At 42.9% G+C, this 16,198-nt stretch overlaps 1 pseudogene; it reads right to left on the reverse strand.

Moving 5' to 3' along the window:
• Positions 1-12,506: 12,506 nt before the first annotated feature.
• Positions 12,507-16,198, reverse strand: part of LOC134443257 (interferon-induced very large GTPase 1-like) — a 46,793-nt pseudogene continuing 43,101 nt past the window's right edge.

Here is a 16,198-nt window from a genome sequence, read left to right on the forward strand (position 1 = left end):
AGGAGAGGAGAGGGGGAGAGGAGAGGAGAGAAGAGAAGAGGGGGAGGGGAGAGAAGAGGAGAGGAGCAGAGAGGAGAGAGTAGGAGGGAGTTGAATGAAAAGGAGAGAGGGGGATAGAGGGGAGGAGAGGAGAGGAGGGGGATGAGGAGAGGAGAGAGATGAGAGGGGAAGGCAGAGGAGAGGACAGGAGGGGGATTTGGGGAGGGGAGGATGAGGAGTGGAATGAGGAGATGGACGGGAGAGGAGGAGAGGAGAGGAGAGAAGAGAGGAGGAGAGGAGAGGAGAGGAGAGAGGAGGAAAGGAGAGGAGAGGAGAGAGGAGGAGAGGAGAGGAGAGAGGAGGAGAGGAGATGTAAGGGGAGTTGGAGAGAGGAGAGAGGAGGTGAGGAGAGGAGAGGAGAGATGAGGAGAGGAGAGGAGAGGAGAGGAGAGGAGAGGAGAGAGGAGAGATGATGAGAGAGGAGAGAAGAGGAGAGGAGAGGAGAGATGAGGAGAGAGGAGAGAGGAGAGGACAGGATAGTAGAGAAGAGAAGAGTAGGGACGAGAAGAGGAGAGGAGAGGAGAGACGAGGAGAGGAGAGAAGAGAAGAGACGAGGAGAGGAGAGGAGAGGAGAGGAGAGGAGAGGAGAGGAGAGGAGAGGAGAGGAGAGAAGGGACGAGAAGAGGAGAGGAGAGGAGAGGAGGAGAGGAGACAGGAGAGGAGAGGAGAGGGGAGGGGAGGGGAGGGGGAGAGGAAAAGAGAGGAGAGGAGAGGAGACGAGACGAGAGGAGACGAGAGGAAAGGAGAGAGAGGAGAGGAGAAGGAGAGGACAGAGAGGAGAGAGGACAGGAAGAGAGGAGAGGAGAGGCGAGGGGCGGAGAGGAGAGGAGAGGAGAGGAGAGGAGAGGAGAGGAAAGGAGAGGAGAGGATGAGGACAGGAGAGGAGAGAAGAGGAGANGAGAGGGGGATGAGGAGAGGAGAGGGGGATAGAGGAGAAAAGATGAGACTAGAGGAGAGGAGACCGGAGGAGAGGAGAGGTCAGGTGAGGAGAGGAGAGGAGAGGAGGTAAGAGGTGAGGTGAGGTGAGGTGAGGTGAGGTGAGGTGAGGTGAGGTGAGGTGAGGAGAGGAGCGGAGAGGAGAGAGTAGGAGGGAGTTGAATGAAAAGGAGAGAGGAGAGGAGGGGGATTTGGGGAGGGGAGGAGAGGAGGATGAGGAGAGGAATGAGGAGATGGAGAGGAGAGAGAAGGGGAAGGGGGTTGGAGAGGAGAGGAGATGTACGGGGAGTTGGAGAGGAGAGGAGAGGAGAGGAGAGAAGAGAAGAGAAGGGACGAGAAGAGGAGAGGAGGAGAGACGAGAAGAGAAGAGGAGAGGAGAGCAGAGGACAAGACAGGAGAGGACAGGATAGGACAGGAGGAGAGGAGAGGAGAGACAGGGAGAGGAGAGGAGAGGAGAGGAGAGGAGAGGAGAGGAGAGGAGAGACAGGGAGAGGAGAGGAGAGGAGAGGAGAGGAGAGATGAGAGAGGAGAGGAGAGAAGAGAATGGATGAGAAGAGGAGAGAAGAGAAGGGGAGAGAAGAGAAGAGGAGAGGATAGGATAGGAGAGGAGAGGAGAGGACAGGACAGGACAGGAGAGGAGAGGAGAGGAGAGGAGAGGAGAGGAGAGGAGAGGAGAGGAGAGGAGAGGAGAGAAGAGGAGAGGAGAGGAGAGGAGAGGAGAGGAGAGGAGGAGAGGAGAGGAGAGGAGGAGGAGGAGAGGAGAGAGGAGAGGAGGGGGGAGGAGAGGAGAGGAGGGGAGAGGAGAGGAGAGGAGAGGAGAGGAGAGGAGAGGAGAGGAGAGGAGAGGGGGATGCGGGAGAGAAGAGGAGAGGAGAGGGGGATGCAGGAGAGGAGAGAAGAGGAGAGGGGGATGCAGGAGGAGAGGAGGAGAGGAGAGCAGCGGGAGAGGAGAGGAGAGGAGAGGAGAGGAGAGGAGAGGAGAGGAGAGCAGGGGGAGGAGTGGAGGAGACGAGAGGAGAGGACAGGAGAGGAGAGGAGAGGAGAGGAGAGGAGAGGAGAGGAGAGGAGACATTAGTAACCCTCCCCATGGCAGAGGTGTCGTCCTGGACTGTGCTGTGTCTCCCAAGCACAACTGGAGCGTTGACTGGAAGGTCGTGGGTTCAAGACCCGAGTGGTGAACTATGCAGGACAGGACTGGACTGGGAATGTAGCATAGCGGGCATTTCCCACTGGGCCCAGCACCCTCGTGGGCCCCTATTTTCAGGTGATTTTTAAAAACATTTCTGAAAATAGGGGCCCACAAGGGTGTGGTTCTTATGTTCTTATGTTGAACTTTTTTATTTATTTAGAAAATAGTGATTTATAAATTGATACAATTGCAGAGATGATGCTGTAATTATTTAGAAGCCAGTGTGTATGTACACTACCGTTCAAAAGTTTGGGGTCACCTTAATTTTTTCAGTTATTTGTTTGCAATTCAAGTCGCAAACATCTTTTAATTAGCTTGAAATGGAATAATGGAAAGTACTGAACACCCACAGGTGAAAAAAGGTTTGATTACCCATAAAATTGTTTAAACTGGACAGGAGAGTGAAATCTAACCAAGCTTTATCACCCACTTATTACATAGAAATACGTGTTTTAGTCCCTTTTTCTACAGACATTTCTTTGGTTTATCAGAGAATGCCTGGAACTATTGAAAAGTTCAGTGTCTGCCCTTTCCAATGGTAGGTGTATGACATTTGTTGAGTTGCCACTTCGTCCACAAATTCAAGTCAAAGTAGCTGCATGATTTTCTAGCCATAAGAATGAACCTACTTATGAATGCACGATCCATTGTCTCAGCAATGTTTAAGTGTGCAAGCCAGTGCCATACATCGTTAGAAAGTGTAGATTCTCCTTTTTCAAATGATGTGTATATCATTTAGCATTGTATGGATTGATAGGAGTAGACATCAACTTTTGTATGCATGGGGCTCATAGAGCTCATGGGCAATTCTGGACCTCATCTCATCCCGGGAATGAATCTGTAGAACCGCAACTGGCTATTATTAATGCCAAAGGAGTCTACACTTTGATTAGTACACCAGACTAGACACTATTTAGTAAAGGTACACTTTGATTAGTCAAAAGCAGGTCAAAAGCAGAACTTTTTTACCGGTTAGGCACGCGATCGAGTATCACTCCATAACCCTACAAAAACCAATGTAGCCAGGCTCTGCCCTCATGAAGAAACATACATGCAAGGAATGGTGCCAGAGCCAGCGGCATAGGCAGACGGGGCAGAGCAGAGCAGAATAGGCCTATGTCTTGAGGGCACCAGTAATACCAAAAAGTGCCACGAAATCAGAACTTCAACCAACATAAATCTTTACACTTCACATGAACAATGAATATTCATTATACACTCAGTAGACCTATATAGACTCAGTATGAGTGTACCTGTAGGTACTAGATCAGATGTGCTCAATCAGATGTAGGCCTACAATGCTATGTTTACAGATGCCAATTTCTAAATAAAAAAAAGGAAAGAGGGCGGGCAGGCCTAGGCCGCTCACCAGATTGACTAGAACTGGCCGAGAATGGAGGGATAATGGATACTATATCAGACTGCAAAGATTGAACTGAAATTTGGGGCAGGTTTTGGTTATTTCCTCTTATTTCTACCCATTGTTTATGAATTGTTCACAACATCATGCAGAATGGATTCACAATGAATGCTGCTTCAAAATGGTAGCTGATCTCACAGAATGGGCAAACACTGTTCTGGTGAAAGCACTGGTGCGCATTGCTTGCAGTTGCATTTCTGACATTTAAAAAGCCCTGATCATAGCAATCAGAGGGAGAAAACTAGCTTTAATTATTTGTATGTTTTTCACCCTTCGGCCTTTTTCAGTATTCATCCTGTTACAAATAACTTGTTGACGTTTACAAACAAGGTGCGGTATGTCTACCTCTGTGTTGCACCGTTTTGAAAACTACTGGCTACTTTTTGGCTTCTCGATGTGCGGTGCCAATCAGACGCTTACCATTGATTTAAAAAACGTCCCCGATTCTTCCTATGCGCACGTGTTCTACAAGCTGACAGGACGCAGCAGACACGACAGTCACAGACATAGAACCAGAGACGTTCTTAATGCAGAACAGAGAATCTTTGATAGAACTACGTCTATCGTTTACAAAAGTAACACACTTTCCCACGCTTGTCGCGCAGCTTTCCACTCGAATCAAGGCAAATCACCCACCCATCAGTCCTGAGTGCGCAGTGCGCAAATAGGCTAACTGAACTCAAACGAAACGCATAGTCCGAGAAGATGGGCACAGACGTTGAGCCACTCAAAAACAAGCGCACACACAACTGTTGCTGCTGCACACTATTCCAGTTGGCAGAAATAGCGTGCAGCCTTGAAAGTGAAACAAAAGTCGAAACGGCATTTATCGACCATGAGTCCACCCATCAGAACACTGCTTCCCAGAACAAGACGTGGCATAAATTGGCTCTGCCAGGGATAGCCTATCCGTGACCCAAATGCAACCCATTTTTAACTTATTTCTTGAATATATATATCGGCAACAACAAAGTTAATCTGCTATGAGTACAGATGAGACTGTGAATTATCCGTTGTCAAAAAGACAACTAGCTCTACACGCAGCCAGTCAAACGCGCTAAACTTTGAGGATGAAACGCATGGTAGGCTATCCTAGTTAGCTGCCATAGTCGTCCCATTGGGGCTATGAATAATGCTAGTAAGAGTCACAATGCTTAAAAGGCAAACCCTTCATAAAAAGGACATCATACGCAGTCGAAGTAAACTATTCATTTTTTTTCTAAATATCTGCCACGGCAGGTGCAATGATATGGAAACGTCACTGCACTTTATACATTGTATTACAATTATTTTCTTTTCTGCCATCAGCAACAATTTTGGCTATTTATTTTTTTAATCTCTCGCGTTGCGCTGCCACAGAATTGTTGACCGCTCGTGTACTTTTTTTTGGAACACGGAAGAACAGGGGATGACCCAAAACTAGGCTACTGATGAGTGAATGTTGTATCACCGCCAATGGTGGAGTGTATAGCCTAACTAAATCCGTAGGCCTACACCAAACACACCTCTCATCCCCTTCTCATGACCAGGAGTGCTCTCGATTTGAGTTCAGTTGGAAAGTAAAAATTGTAAATTAATTGACATAAATTATACGGACGGAAATCCGTCCAAACGAAAATCCAGTTGACGGAATTCCGTCGTAGCGACGGAAAACTTTAATCCCTGCAAAAGTTAGTGATACATTTTGGTCTATTCTATGCATTGTCTATACAAGTAAATCCATTCAACAGTTGCTTTTCCAATATCAAATTGCTTATTTGTTGCCTGCATTAGTTTCAGGGAACAATAACTCTATACACTGATTTTATACCAGAACTGAAATGAAAAGAAGGAATAAGCTAAACTGTCAGAAAGAATCATTGTGGGAGGAAAGCGTGGTGACCCCAAACTTTTGACCGGTAGTGTATATTTACAGTACGTATGTACATCTACCTTTTAAATGTTTATTTGAAGCGATGGCATTTGTTACCTGGTTATCACTTGTGGAACTCCAGTCTGTGTGTTGGCATTAACTTCAGCAGAGTTCAGCTCTTGCATGAAAAATTGCTTTGCACAGTGAGGTATCAGAAATATTACTGCTGAAATACAATGCTTTACGACAGTCAAACTCGACGTACAAACCCATGGCCATGACTATACAGTGTGCATCCCTAAAGGACAAAGTCTGGATCAGTGCAGTACTGTTCAGTGTACGTCAAAACTGTATCATTAAAGAACAGTAGTTCATGGTCGGGTGTCTTTGATTGGGTGTGAGTGTGTGCCTGTGACTGGCTATTGATTTGATTGTGTTGATTATGTGTTTCATAGAGCAGTGGTTCTCACTCTAAATGAAAAGCTGCCAATGACAAACAGAATCCAAATCCTGTAATGGTACGAGGAAGAATATGGCTGCTGCTCTCTGTGGGGCTGTTACCAACACCCTGCACCTCCTGGAAATCACTTTGGAGAAATGTGCTGATGAAGTTTTAATGTTTATTTAACACCTGGAATTTGGGAAAGCACATGATAAAAGCATTTTAAAAATGCAAAATATACACTGATAAAAAGGATTTTGAGGGGCAGTATATTTCACTGACAAAAAATGGATATTTTTTACCCCAACAAATTAGGTTGCTGAGGTTACTCTGATGCAAGGGGTATAATATATTCACTCTACCTATAAATAAGGAGTAGGACTTAGTACTGGTGAGAAATGACTAAACTATACCTAATTTGCATTCATACGCTATAACTAATACTAATGGCTAGTGTCGAAACTACCTATAAATGACTAAACTTTACCCAATTTACATTCCAACACTGTAACTCATATTATTGGCTAGTATGATCCAAACCGTCTCTGTCAAAACTACCTATTGAAATTGGTTAAGGCCTCAATGCGCATTGCTTTCTGGGACTTCATTGGAAGAAGAATCAACCGGCGACTGTGGCGAGCCTCGCAGCGGATGAAGTTAACTTCCAATGGACGGGACAAATTCAGAAGGTAAGCTGGCCAGTCGTGCATTAAACATGGGATACAAAACATGAACAGTGATCAAAAGGAAACTAAATCACGCTAGAGTTGTAGTTGGCTCGTAATAACTGTCTGACTGTGACTCAGGCAGCTGCTATCAGCAACGCACTGGGCAGACAGACAGGTCAATGGACCATGTAAGCTGCCGTTCAAACTTCGTTTGGAAAAGGCAACAAGTATGCCCTGTGTTCAAGATGAACGGATAGCACTACCAATTTCAAAATGTTGTCGAATGAAACCCACTGCAGCCGAGTTTTTTTTTTCCATTCTCAAATGTTGCCTTGTTGGCTAGTTTTGGCGCGCAGACTGTGACTGGCTGCTGGTGGTGACCTGACCTCGTGTGTCGTTCTACAAATATTTGTTGCCGAATGTTCCATCCACTGTTTGCGCTGCCACTGCCACTTGATGCTCTGCATTACGCGAAAGCACGGAGGAGAACGTTCTACAAGATAGCCTCCTTTTTTGCTTTCACACAAGGCTGTAGTGTGATAATCTTACAAGTTACATGCATGCACCTAAAGGACTGTGCTCGTAGACAGACTACGAACGGCACATTAGTCTACTTCACTATTTCATTCTCCACAATAAATCCATTCAACATGGAACGGCTACGTTTGTAGCTGGTCACTGAATCCTTCATCGTAGTCGTCTTTCGGCAGTTCCCGTCGCGAATCGTCCTCTTTGAATGTTGTTTTAAAAATGTGTAAATTCCTATGGTCACCAAGTTTTCAAATCAATGAAATGCGCGACGAAATGATTCATATCAACTAGCAGTGTGCGTAAACAGTCATCATTCTGGGATGCCCCCGTGCCGAGTCAACTAAAGACTTTTTTGTATTATTAATAATAATCGTAGACATTCTTAGTTTGAATGACAGTTTGAAGATGGGGAGCGAGACAGACGGTGTGTGCATGCCGGGTGCCTGCCTGTGTTACTGGGAGGGAGAGGGGGAGCGAGAGGAATCGATCATCAAATAACTTTTTAAACACGCTACCCTAGACATGCTAAATCCTGCTGAACATAAACGCTAACAAAGGATCAATCCGTTAACATTGCGAGGAGACATTGATTAGTTTGTTGTAAATGTATCATAGTAAGTAGTCCTATGTAGACCAACACGCCCTTATGTTACTCTGAGTGGTGAGAGGAGGTTTTTGGCGAGGGACTTCCCAATGTGATCATCCACGGTCATAACATCACCTAACATGGAGTCAGTTATTTTTTGTTGGACGTTGCAAACTCAATCTCAGGGTTAGTTTTGACAACGATAGTTTGATAGTTGCTTTCATAGTCGAAAGACTCGCTATGAACAGACACGCGCAGGTTCCATAAGCACAGCCCTTCTCTCTCTCTCTCTCTCTCTCTCTCTCTCTCTCTCTCTCTCTCTCTCTCTCTCTCTCTCTCGCTGGTCTCCGCAGTTCGCACACACTTCAGTTGTACCGAAGTGATGACGTTTGACATTAGGAAGGGCAGTCCAACGAAAAGAGACCGGTAGCCTATATTTTCATAACTAGTATAAAAAGTGAAACAAACGCTTCAAAACGAATAGCAATTGCAAGGAGTAGAAATGTTTACATAAGAATCGAGTGTAAAAGTACAACTTCTTACACTTTATCCATGTCAAATTATTCACAATGTTTTGTGCATAATGAAGGTGTTCTGCTTCTGCCTACTGCAGGAGTTGAGAAAAGGTGGTAACTGCTTACCTCTCATGTAAGCTACAGCCTATGTGGTGTGTGGCAAGTCATATTAATGACCAAGAATTACTTACTTGTAACTTAATTGTTATGTGCTTTTAATATGTGTTTCAGGCAGTGGTGTTGCATCTTTTATATGCATGGTTGTCCTGAAGTCATTCTGGAACAGGGTAAGTTGCAGACTGAAGAAAAATAAACAGACTTAAAGGCCATAACACTGTCATGTTATTTGTTTATGAATAGCCATTTTCACTCACTCAGGCTTGCTGTCCTTGTTGCACTGTGCACTGTGTAGGATGGTGGCAGAGTAGATTTTGCAACTAAATAATAAACTCATATTTACAGTTAGTACTATTATAACTAATATTGCAATTTGCACAGTCATAGAGAATATTTTGAATTTGATGGTGGTGGTAAGAATCAGTGAAAAAGATTTATGACTGGGCCGCATGAATTATGGAACGAGACTGCCAAATACATTTCACAGTGCACCTTTGAGGTCAATAGATCCCTTGACTGTTTGCATACAGATGTGACATAATCAAGCTGTGCTCTCATTGTTGGAACAATGGACCATGTATGCACATTTGTAAAGAAACTATCCAGGTGTTATTTCTGAAATAAGCAAATGGATGGTCACGTTAACTTCAGATATGAAGTGGGCACCGCTCATTCCTTATGGTGGCCTCAGTCCGGTCGTTCTTAAATTTCTTGAAACAAACTCCTATGTTCTGAAACAGCCTATTCCCGTAGAATAGCGTAACAAGTGTTCTTTTTAGGGTCTCTATTTAAAAAAAGGACGGCAGGTCTTCTCTCTTTAGGGTCTGCACTGTCTGTGTGTGTGTTTGAGTCAACAATGCGTGAGCAGTCTGATGACTTAACTTCTATGTGAAGCTGTCAAGAGCTGTGTAGAGGGCAAATACACTGTGGATTGGTCACAACTGTTACTAATAACTCAACCCCTTTACTTTTTCAGCTCTAGACAGATGACCAAAACAGACCATAGAACATTGTGTTCAGGTGCGTGACAACTGACAACATTGAGAAGACCCAGGAGCGGGAGAAGGGCAGCCTGATGAAAGAAGGCGACAGTGTTCTGTTCTGAGGACACCTGAGATGATGGTCCTGAAGAGGAACGAGAGGAGATACTGGGCATATAAATACAGGCACTGTACGTTGTTTTTCTGTCCATTATCTTTTTGGCATACTGTATTTCACTCGCATATGTAGTAATCAGTACGTGTTATTGTTAAAGGGTCATCACAGTGGAGGACAATCATGAAAAGGTTGAGGACTTCACTGTGCCCATCCCTGAAGTCCCTCCACTCGGTGCAGCAGCTCTTTCCACCATACTGCCATGCTCTGGGTTGTCCCTGTCACCATCCACCTTTTGGGTCATCTGTGCCGCCAGCCATCACCGTGACCGCAGCGCCTGGGACATCCGTGCCACTCCCCACCATGCTGCCAGCCATCACTGTGCCTGCAGCACCTGGGTCATCCCTGCCACCATCCACCGTGCCTTCAACGTCCACAGCACCTCCGGTCTCTGTGAGCCAGTTTGCAGCTCTACTGGCCTCTCCAGTATATAGTATGCTGCTATTGCTAATGGTTTCTCTGAGTGGCCTGACCGGTTAATTGTCCCGTATCCCAACTATTAACCACTAAACAAGTGATTTTGTAATAAGTAGGAGATCTTTGCAATGTTATCAGTATGGTTGGACTCTGATGTTTCACTGCTGTATGTCTTCCTCGAAGAGTAAAACGAATTCTGAGTATTCTTGGATTTAGTCTTTGAACAGTAGAGCAGCCCGTTTGTTTGAAACTGTTGTCCTGGACACCAAATAGACTGGAACTGATATCCTTTTTTAAAAGAAACTGGTATCCTTTTTATGTGTGCAGTTTAATGGTAGAACAGTATACACTGATGTGCCTTTATCAGTAACAAAGTGAAAACGGAACAAAATTTGACTATTTCTGTCAAAAACTGCTACAAATTCTACATATTGTTTATATAAACCTAGTTCTGGAGGAAGTCTGAGAGTTATTGACAGTTGCCATGTCTAGCTTCCGCCTTCGCGTAAATTTAAATCCCTCCTTCCCTCCTTCCCCTGTCATGCGCAAAGGCTATCCTAATTGTCCCAGCACCTCCTCCTACTCCCTCATCTCACTGGATCACCCAGCTACATGTCCCCTGCACTTATGGAGTGGAAGCGGATCTCGTGCCGCATGATCTCCGCAGGGTCGCAGGACAGAGGCCAGCTAACATCGAATTATGCCTATTGACTATGGTTACCATACTCCAGGGCAAACTTGGGAATTAAATGGTCCTGTTGTTTATGTTTGTTTACTTTTTGTGAGATAAACTGAAACATTGTGTATCTGCTCATTTTTCACATTTTCCTGTTGGCGATATCCCTTTAAATAAAACATCTTGGTTGATATGCACAGGTTTGTTGTAATTGTAATTTCCCTGGTAGACGTTTGCACAACACAGTAGAGGCAGAAAACACTGATTGTTAAAAAGTAACTTTTTAGTTTTTCTCAAAGTTTATTTTAATTTTAAATTATATACTTTTTATTTTTACCTAAGTAGATTCTTTCAATGGTACATTTACTTGTGATTGAGTACAATTTCAACAGAGTAATTATTCTGATTACTTTATTGTTGTGTTTTTCTTATTCCTATTAACCAGAGGTGAAAAGAGTACTAAAATATTTTAGTACTCTTTTCACCTCTGGTTAATAGGAATAAGAATAACACAGCAATAAAGTAATCAGAATAATTAACAGTTGATAAATAAGCAGTAATACTAAAAGGCACCATGAAATGAGTAAACGTTAACCCATTTTTATCAGTAATAGGTGTTAATAAAAAGCTACATGAAATGAGTAAATTTTAACCAATTTTTAACAGTAACAAATGGTAATAAAAAGCTACCTGAAATGAGTAAACGTTAACCCATTTTTATCAGTAATAGGTGTTAATAAAAAGCTACATGAAATGAGTAAATTTTAACCAATTTTTAACAGTAACAAGTGGTGATAAAAAGCTACCTGAAATGAGTAAATGTTACCCCATTTTTACCAGTATTTTGTACTTTGATGTGGTCAGTATAACAGAACTTCTGGAATTGGTTAATCTTAACTGAATATGTAGGGGTACGTAATACTCTATTTAGGACTGTGGAAATCCTTACACCAATTAAATCGAGTAAATCCTATAGATCTCTTTTTACAGTGTACAGAAGATTATGGACATGAGATTAACTTCCATCTTGAGTATTTCTAATTCGGAGCAATAGTCCTTAAAAGGAATGAATCATTCTGGACAATAGACATAAGTGTAGACTGCTAACAGCCAGTGTATTGTAAGAAAGATACAATGCAAATCCTCCAGATGATATGATATGATAAAATATTGAATGTGCTAAGTGTAATGTACTGTCATTTATGATACACAAAGTACAACAAATAAACACTCCAGTATTATTGTTTTTGATTTCTTCATTAGATATGAATACAACTGGATTATTAAACACATGGCTCAGTGACACAAGGTTACAACTTACTCTGTCATGATATGTGAATGAGGAAGTGAGTTTGTGTGTATGAATTCATAGCAGAACGTAATAATAATAGAAAGATACTTGTTACAGACAGTTAATTACTTTTTTTTTTTTTTTTTTAAAGGAATGTGCTTAACAAACAGACTTGGAACAGATTAACTATATCTCCCCAGGATTTAATCGGACAAACATGCAAAATAAAACGGCTAATATTTCAACAACTTTTGAACACAAGTTCTAGAATAATTCAGCGCACAGAGGGACTATTGAACTATCATTCAATGAAAGAAGAAGAAGAAAAGACAAACATTACACAACCACAAACATATTTGTACATACAGGAGACAGGTGATCATCTTCAGTTTCATCGTCACCAAACTTGTAATCACAGCAGATCCTGCCCAGTCTCAGTATTTTCACTCACAAAACTTGTTTTCACTGACAATATCACAAACTAGTTTTATTCCTATACTATGTCATGTTGAAGGCCTTCTTCAGGCTTGTTAGTGCACCCTGTTCTGTGAGCTTCCACCAAACTTGTGACCACAATAGATCCTGCCTGGCCTCAACATTTTTTACTTACAAAACTGTATTTATTTGTAATGGTAATAATCATGAACTATGTTTTATCCCTTCTCTAAACAGCTACCAATGTCCCATGTTGCATGACTTCTTCAGGCTTGCCAGTGCATCCAGTTGTGTGAGGCTCTTCCAATAATCTGGGATGTCTGCAGGTTCTGCATTGTGAGCTTCAGCCAGTTCCTTGTTGAACTCCTTCATCACATATTTCCAGTAGTCTGAGGCCTCAACACTGGCATCTCCTGCTATGTCCCAGTCTGGGTAGATCTCTCTGTACTGCTTATAGGGGTGCCATTCTCCTTTTGTTTTTGAACTTCTAAATCTAAGATCACCTATGACTAAAGTTGTGCATACGTTTGTATCCAGTTGTTTTGAATCATGCCATAGGCCGATGTAGCGCCCAAAGCCTTTAGGTCTGTGCATACTAGAGAAATGTGTGGTGTGGCCTTGGCCTCCTGCTTCACAGGGAGCCCCACAGAAGGGACACTGGTGTCCACATCCACACACACTGGAGAAGAGCAGATCATGGGGTTTAGAGGGCAGATATTCAATTCTGTCATTGATGTGGGAACTGCACGTTCTCCTGCCATACTCCTGAGCTAAAGACTCTTTCATGTCCTTGATGAAGTCTTTGAGGTAGGTGGAAAACTGGTCCGTGTCAACACTGATAAGAATCATAAAGTTGTCTAAGGCATCTCTTGGGATGACCAGCTGATCCTGAAGGGCAGAGCAGAACTGCTGGATGAACTCCTTTATGTCCTGTCGCCCTGCAGACCTGTTATTCTCTTCGGAACTGGTGATTGCATGGTGTATGTTCAGCACAATATCAGATAGGAGCTGTTTCTCTAGGTGAGGCAGCCGGCCACTTGTAAACATTCTCTGGATGGTGTGTTGCTTTATCCAGTCCTTCAGGAATGATGTGGTGTAGTTTTTATACTTCTCCAATGAATATTCCTCAAGCAGCTGTTTTAAAATGGCAAACTGGAAATTGCTCCTTGTGTTGTAAATCGCCCCCTCATCTCCTGTCTTCATTTCATCTGTTATCATGAGGACGAGGTATCTAGACACGTAGTCCTGAACTGCTGGCTTCACACATGTTTCAATAAATTGCAGAGATTTCTTCAAACATTGGTCTTTTTCATTAAACAATACTAAAAAAAAATTCCCAGAATGTGCTTTTAGAACTTTCTAGATGTTCCTGCGGATCATTGTGGGACCTAAACTCATTGTGTGCTTTCTGGAAGTCATGTGCTGCAAAACCAATAACATAAAACTTAAGACTAGCTTCACACTCATTCGAAAGAAGTTTCTGGTCATCGATTGTCCTGAGAAGCTCTATGAGGTAAATGTCATTGTAATCTGTGTTGTTGCTCTTCATAACATCTATGTGATGTCCAACAAGATTGCGGCATTCTGTAATGATGTGATCACAGACCGCTTGTCTTTTTATAACATGCTGTGTTGTTTCTGCATTTACATCTGTCCAGATCGACAACCAGTCTGCTTTAACAGTGAATTCCCCCTATCCACAAGTCCTCAAATTGACATTGCTCAGCATCTCAGATATATGTCCACCCTTTTCAAGTAAATTTCCCTTCAATATATAATAAGCATTTTGATAAACATCTGTCTCTTGTAGTCGGAAATGGGACAGCTCAGACATGATTTCTCTCCACATGTTGTCAAATTCTATGCTGAGGTCTTTAGATAGCACAGCAGCATTTTCCCTACAGTGTTTTATCAGATCCATAACCTTGGTCTCAATTGTATCTGTTTGCTTGTTCTTGATTGAAGCCACCTTTTCCATCTCACTCCTGATTACAATGGCCTGCTCCAAACGCTTTCTTACAGAATGTGCTATATATTGCGTAAGGGCATTCACACTGTTTTTGAAATCTTGTCTGTATTTCTCAACTAAACCAACTTTACTGTCCTTGTTCATGAAGTATTGTTCAAGGTTGTTCAGGATTTTCTGCTCTTCCTCATGCAGTTTCTTTGAAACTTCGTCCAACACATCTTTCAGTATAGTCTGTAATTGACTAATTTCAACATTCTTTCTTGTCATTCCAAAATTGGATATCATTATTTCTTTACTAACAAGCCATTTGTTCATCTCTGATTGGAATGTCCACTCCCAACTGTTGTACTGAGCACATAAATCCAAATAGGCATCAGCCACCAAACTGTTCTTGAAATTGAAGATAAAGTTCTCAAATTTCACTGCATTCCACAAACTGTTGGCCAAGTTCAGGAACTCTGTTACATAATTACATTGTGTATTGCCATATTTTAAGAGACCGATCAAATTCCTCTTAAGTTCATACACAGCTTCACTGTAGCCAGTATTCACTGGGGCCATTGGTGGAATTCCATGCCAAAGACCAGGGATGTAGTAGCTGTCTTTGTCAGGATCATATGTCATCACATCAGTGAACTTTGTGTTGGCTTTTTTCCTCTCCATCTTAGCTGCTGCCCGAGTCATCTCATTGAGCTGCTCCACCAGTTTATTCCGATCTCTCATGTTTTTGTCATGTGCAGACATGTCTGACACATTCTGATGTACAAACAGACATCTTCGCTTCTTCCCAGCCTCCTTCATCCTCAGAAAGGCATGAACTGCAATCTGTAGAACATCTTTCATCTCAATGCTGTTCTCCATGGCAACATTGATGATGGTGATGTCACTGAGCCCTATCACCAAGATTGCTAGTTCGTTGTCGTGTTCATAGCTTGTGTCTACAGCAGCCAGCTCAGGAGATTTTACGCCCTCTGTGTCGATGACCATGATGAAGTCACACTTGAGCTCAGGTTTGAGTTCCTCAGAGACCTTAATCAGCAACATGAAGGCTCCTCTGGTGCATCGTCCACTGCTGACAGCAAACTGCACCCCAAACATGGTGTTGAGAAGGGTGGTCTTCCCTGTACTCTGCACCCCTAGGACAGTCAACACCAGGATCCTGCTTTTTGTGTTCACCAGCTGATGTAGCTCAGTCAAGACTGCTGATATCCACTTCATTGGTATGTTGGAAGCATCCCCATCCACCAGCTCCACTGGAAACCCATCCAGCAGCATCTGAGCACACAAGCGTGGCAGGTGCTGGACTTGTTGTCTGTCTAGGTGATGTTGTGGAAGGGAGTATGCCCTAGCTCTCTGAAGAAGTGCTCTGGACCCAATGAGCAGTTGGAGATCTGATCATCTAAGTGTTTGATCTTCTCCTTGTTCTGTGGAATGTTATTACAACAGTCTTTATACTGCTTTCTCAGTCTGAACAGGTTTTGTCTGGTGAAAGTGTCTAGCTGAATCTTCAGCCATGTCAGGAAATACAGACATTCTGTGTTTTGTACTGAGATTCCAGCAATAAAATTGTTCATGGCATCTGATGTTTTAGTCTCTTGCTGTTTTTGTCTCACTTTTTGTTCTTGCTGAATCAGTGAACTCCTGTAATGTTCTATGTCTTTATTTTTATTTGGATTTCTCATTCTGTATCTCTCCTTCTCTAACTTGCTGATTTCCATCCAGATGGGTCCATGCAAAGGGAGCTGCTCCTCCTTAAACGCTGCAACATTCTCCACCATTTTACTGATTTCTTCAGCATACTTTCTGCCCCCTGACAATCACTTGAGTCCTCATCTACTGCAATTCTTATCTGTCTAGCTACAACTGCCAAATTAAACATATTGGTTTTCGACAAATTGTTTTCAACAATGCGTTTTACATAGAAACGCAACATGTTTACGAATGCATGCTGGTTTTGTTT

Source organism: Engraulis encrasicolus, unplaced genomic scaffold (genome assembly GCF_034702125.1).
Source record: "Engraulis encrasicolus isolate BLACKSEA-1 unplaced genomic scaffold, IST_EnEncr_1.0 scaffold_29_np1212, whole genome shotgun sequence".
NCBI lineage: Eukaryota > Metazoa > Chordata > Actinopteri > Clupeiformes > Engraulidae > Engraulis > Engraulis encrasicolus.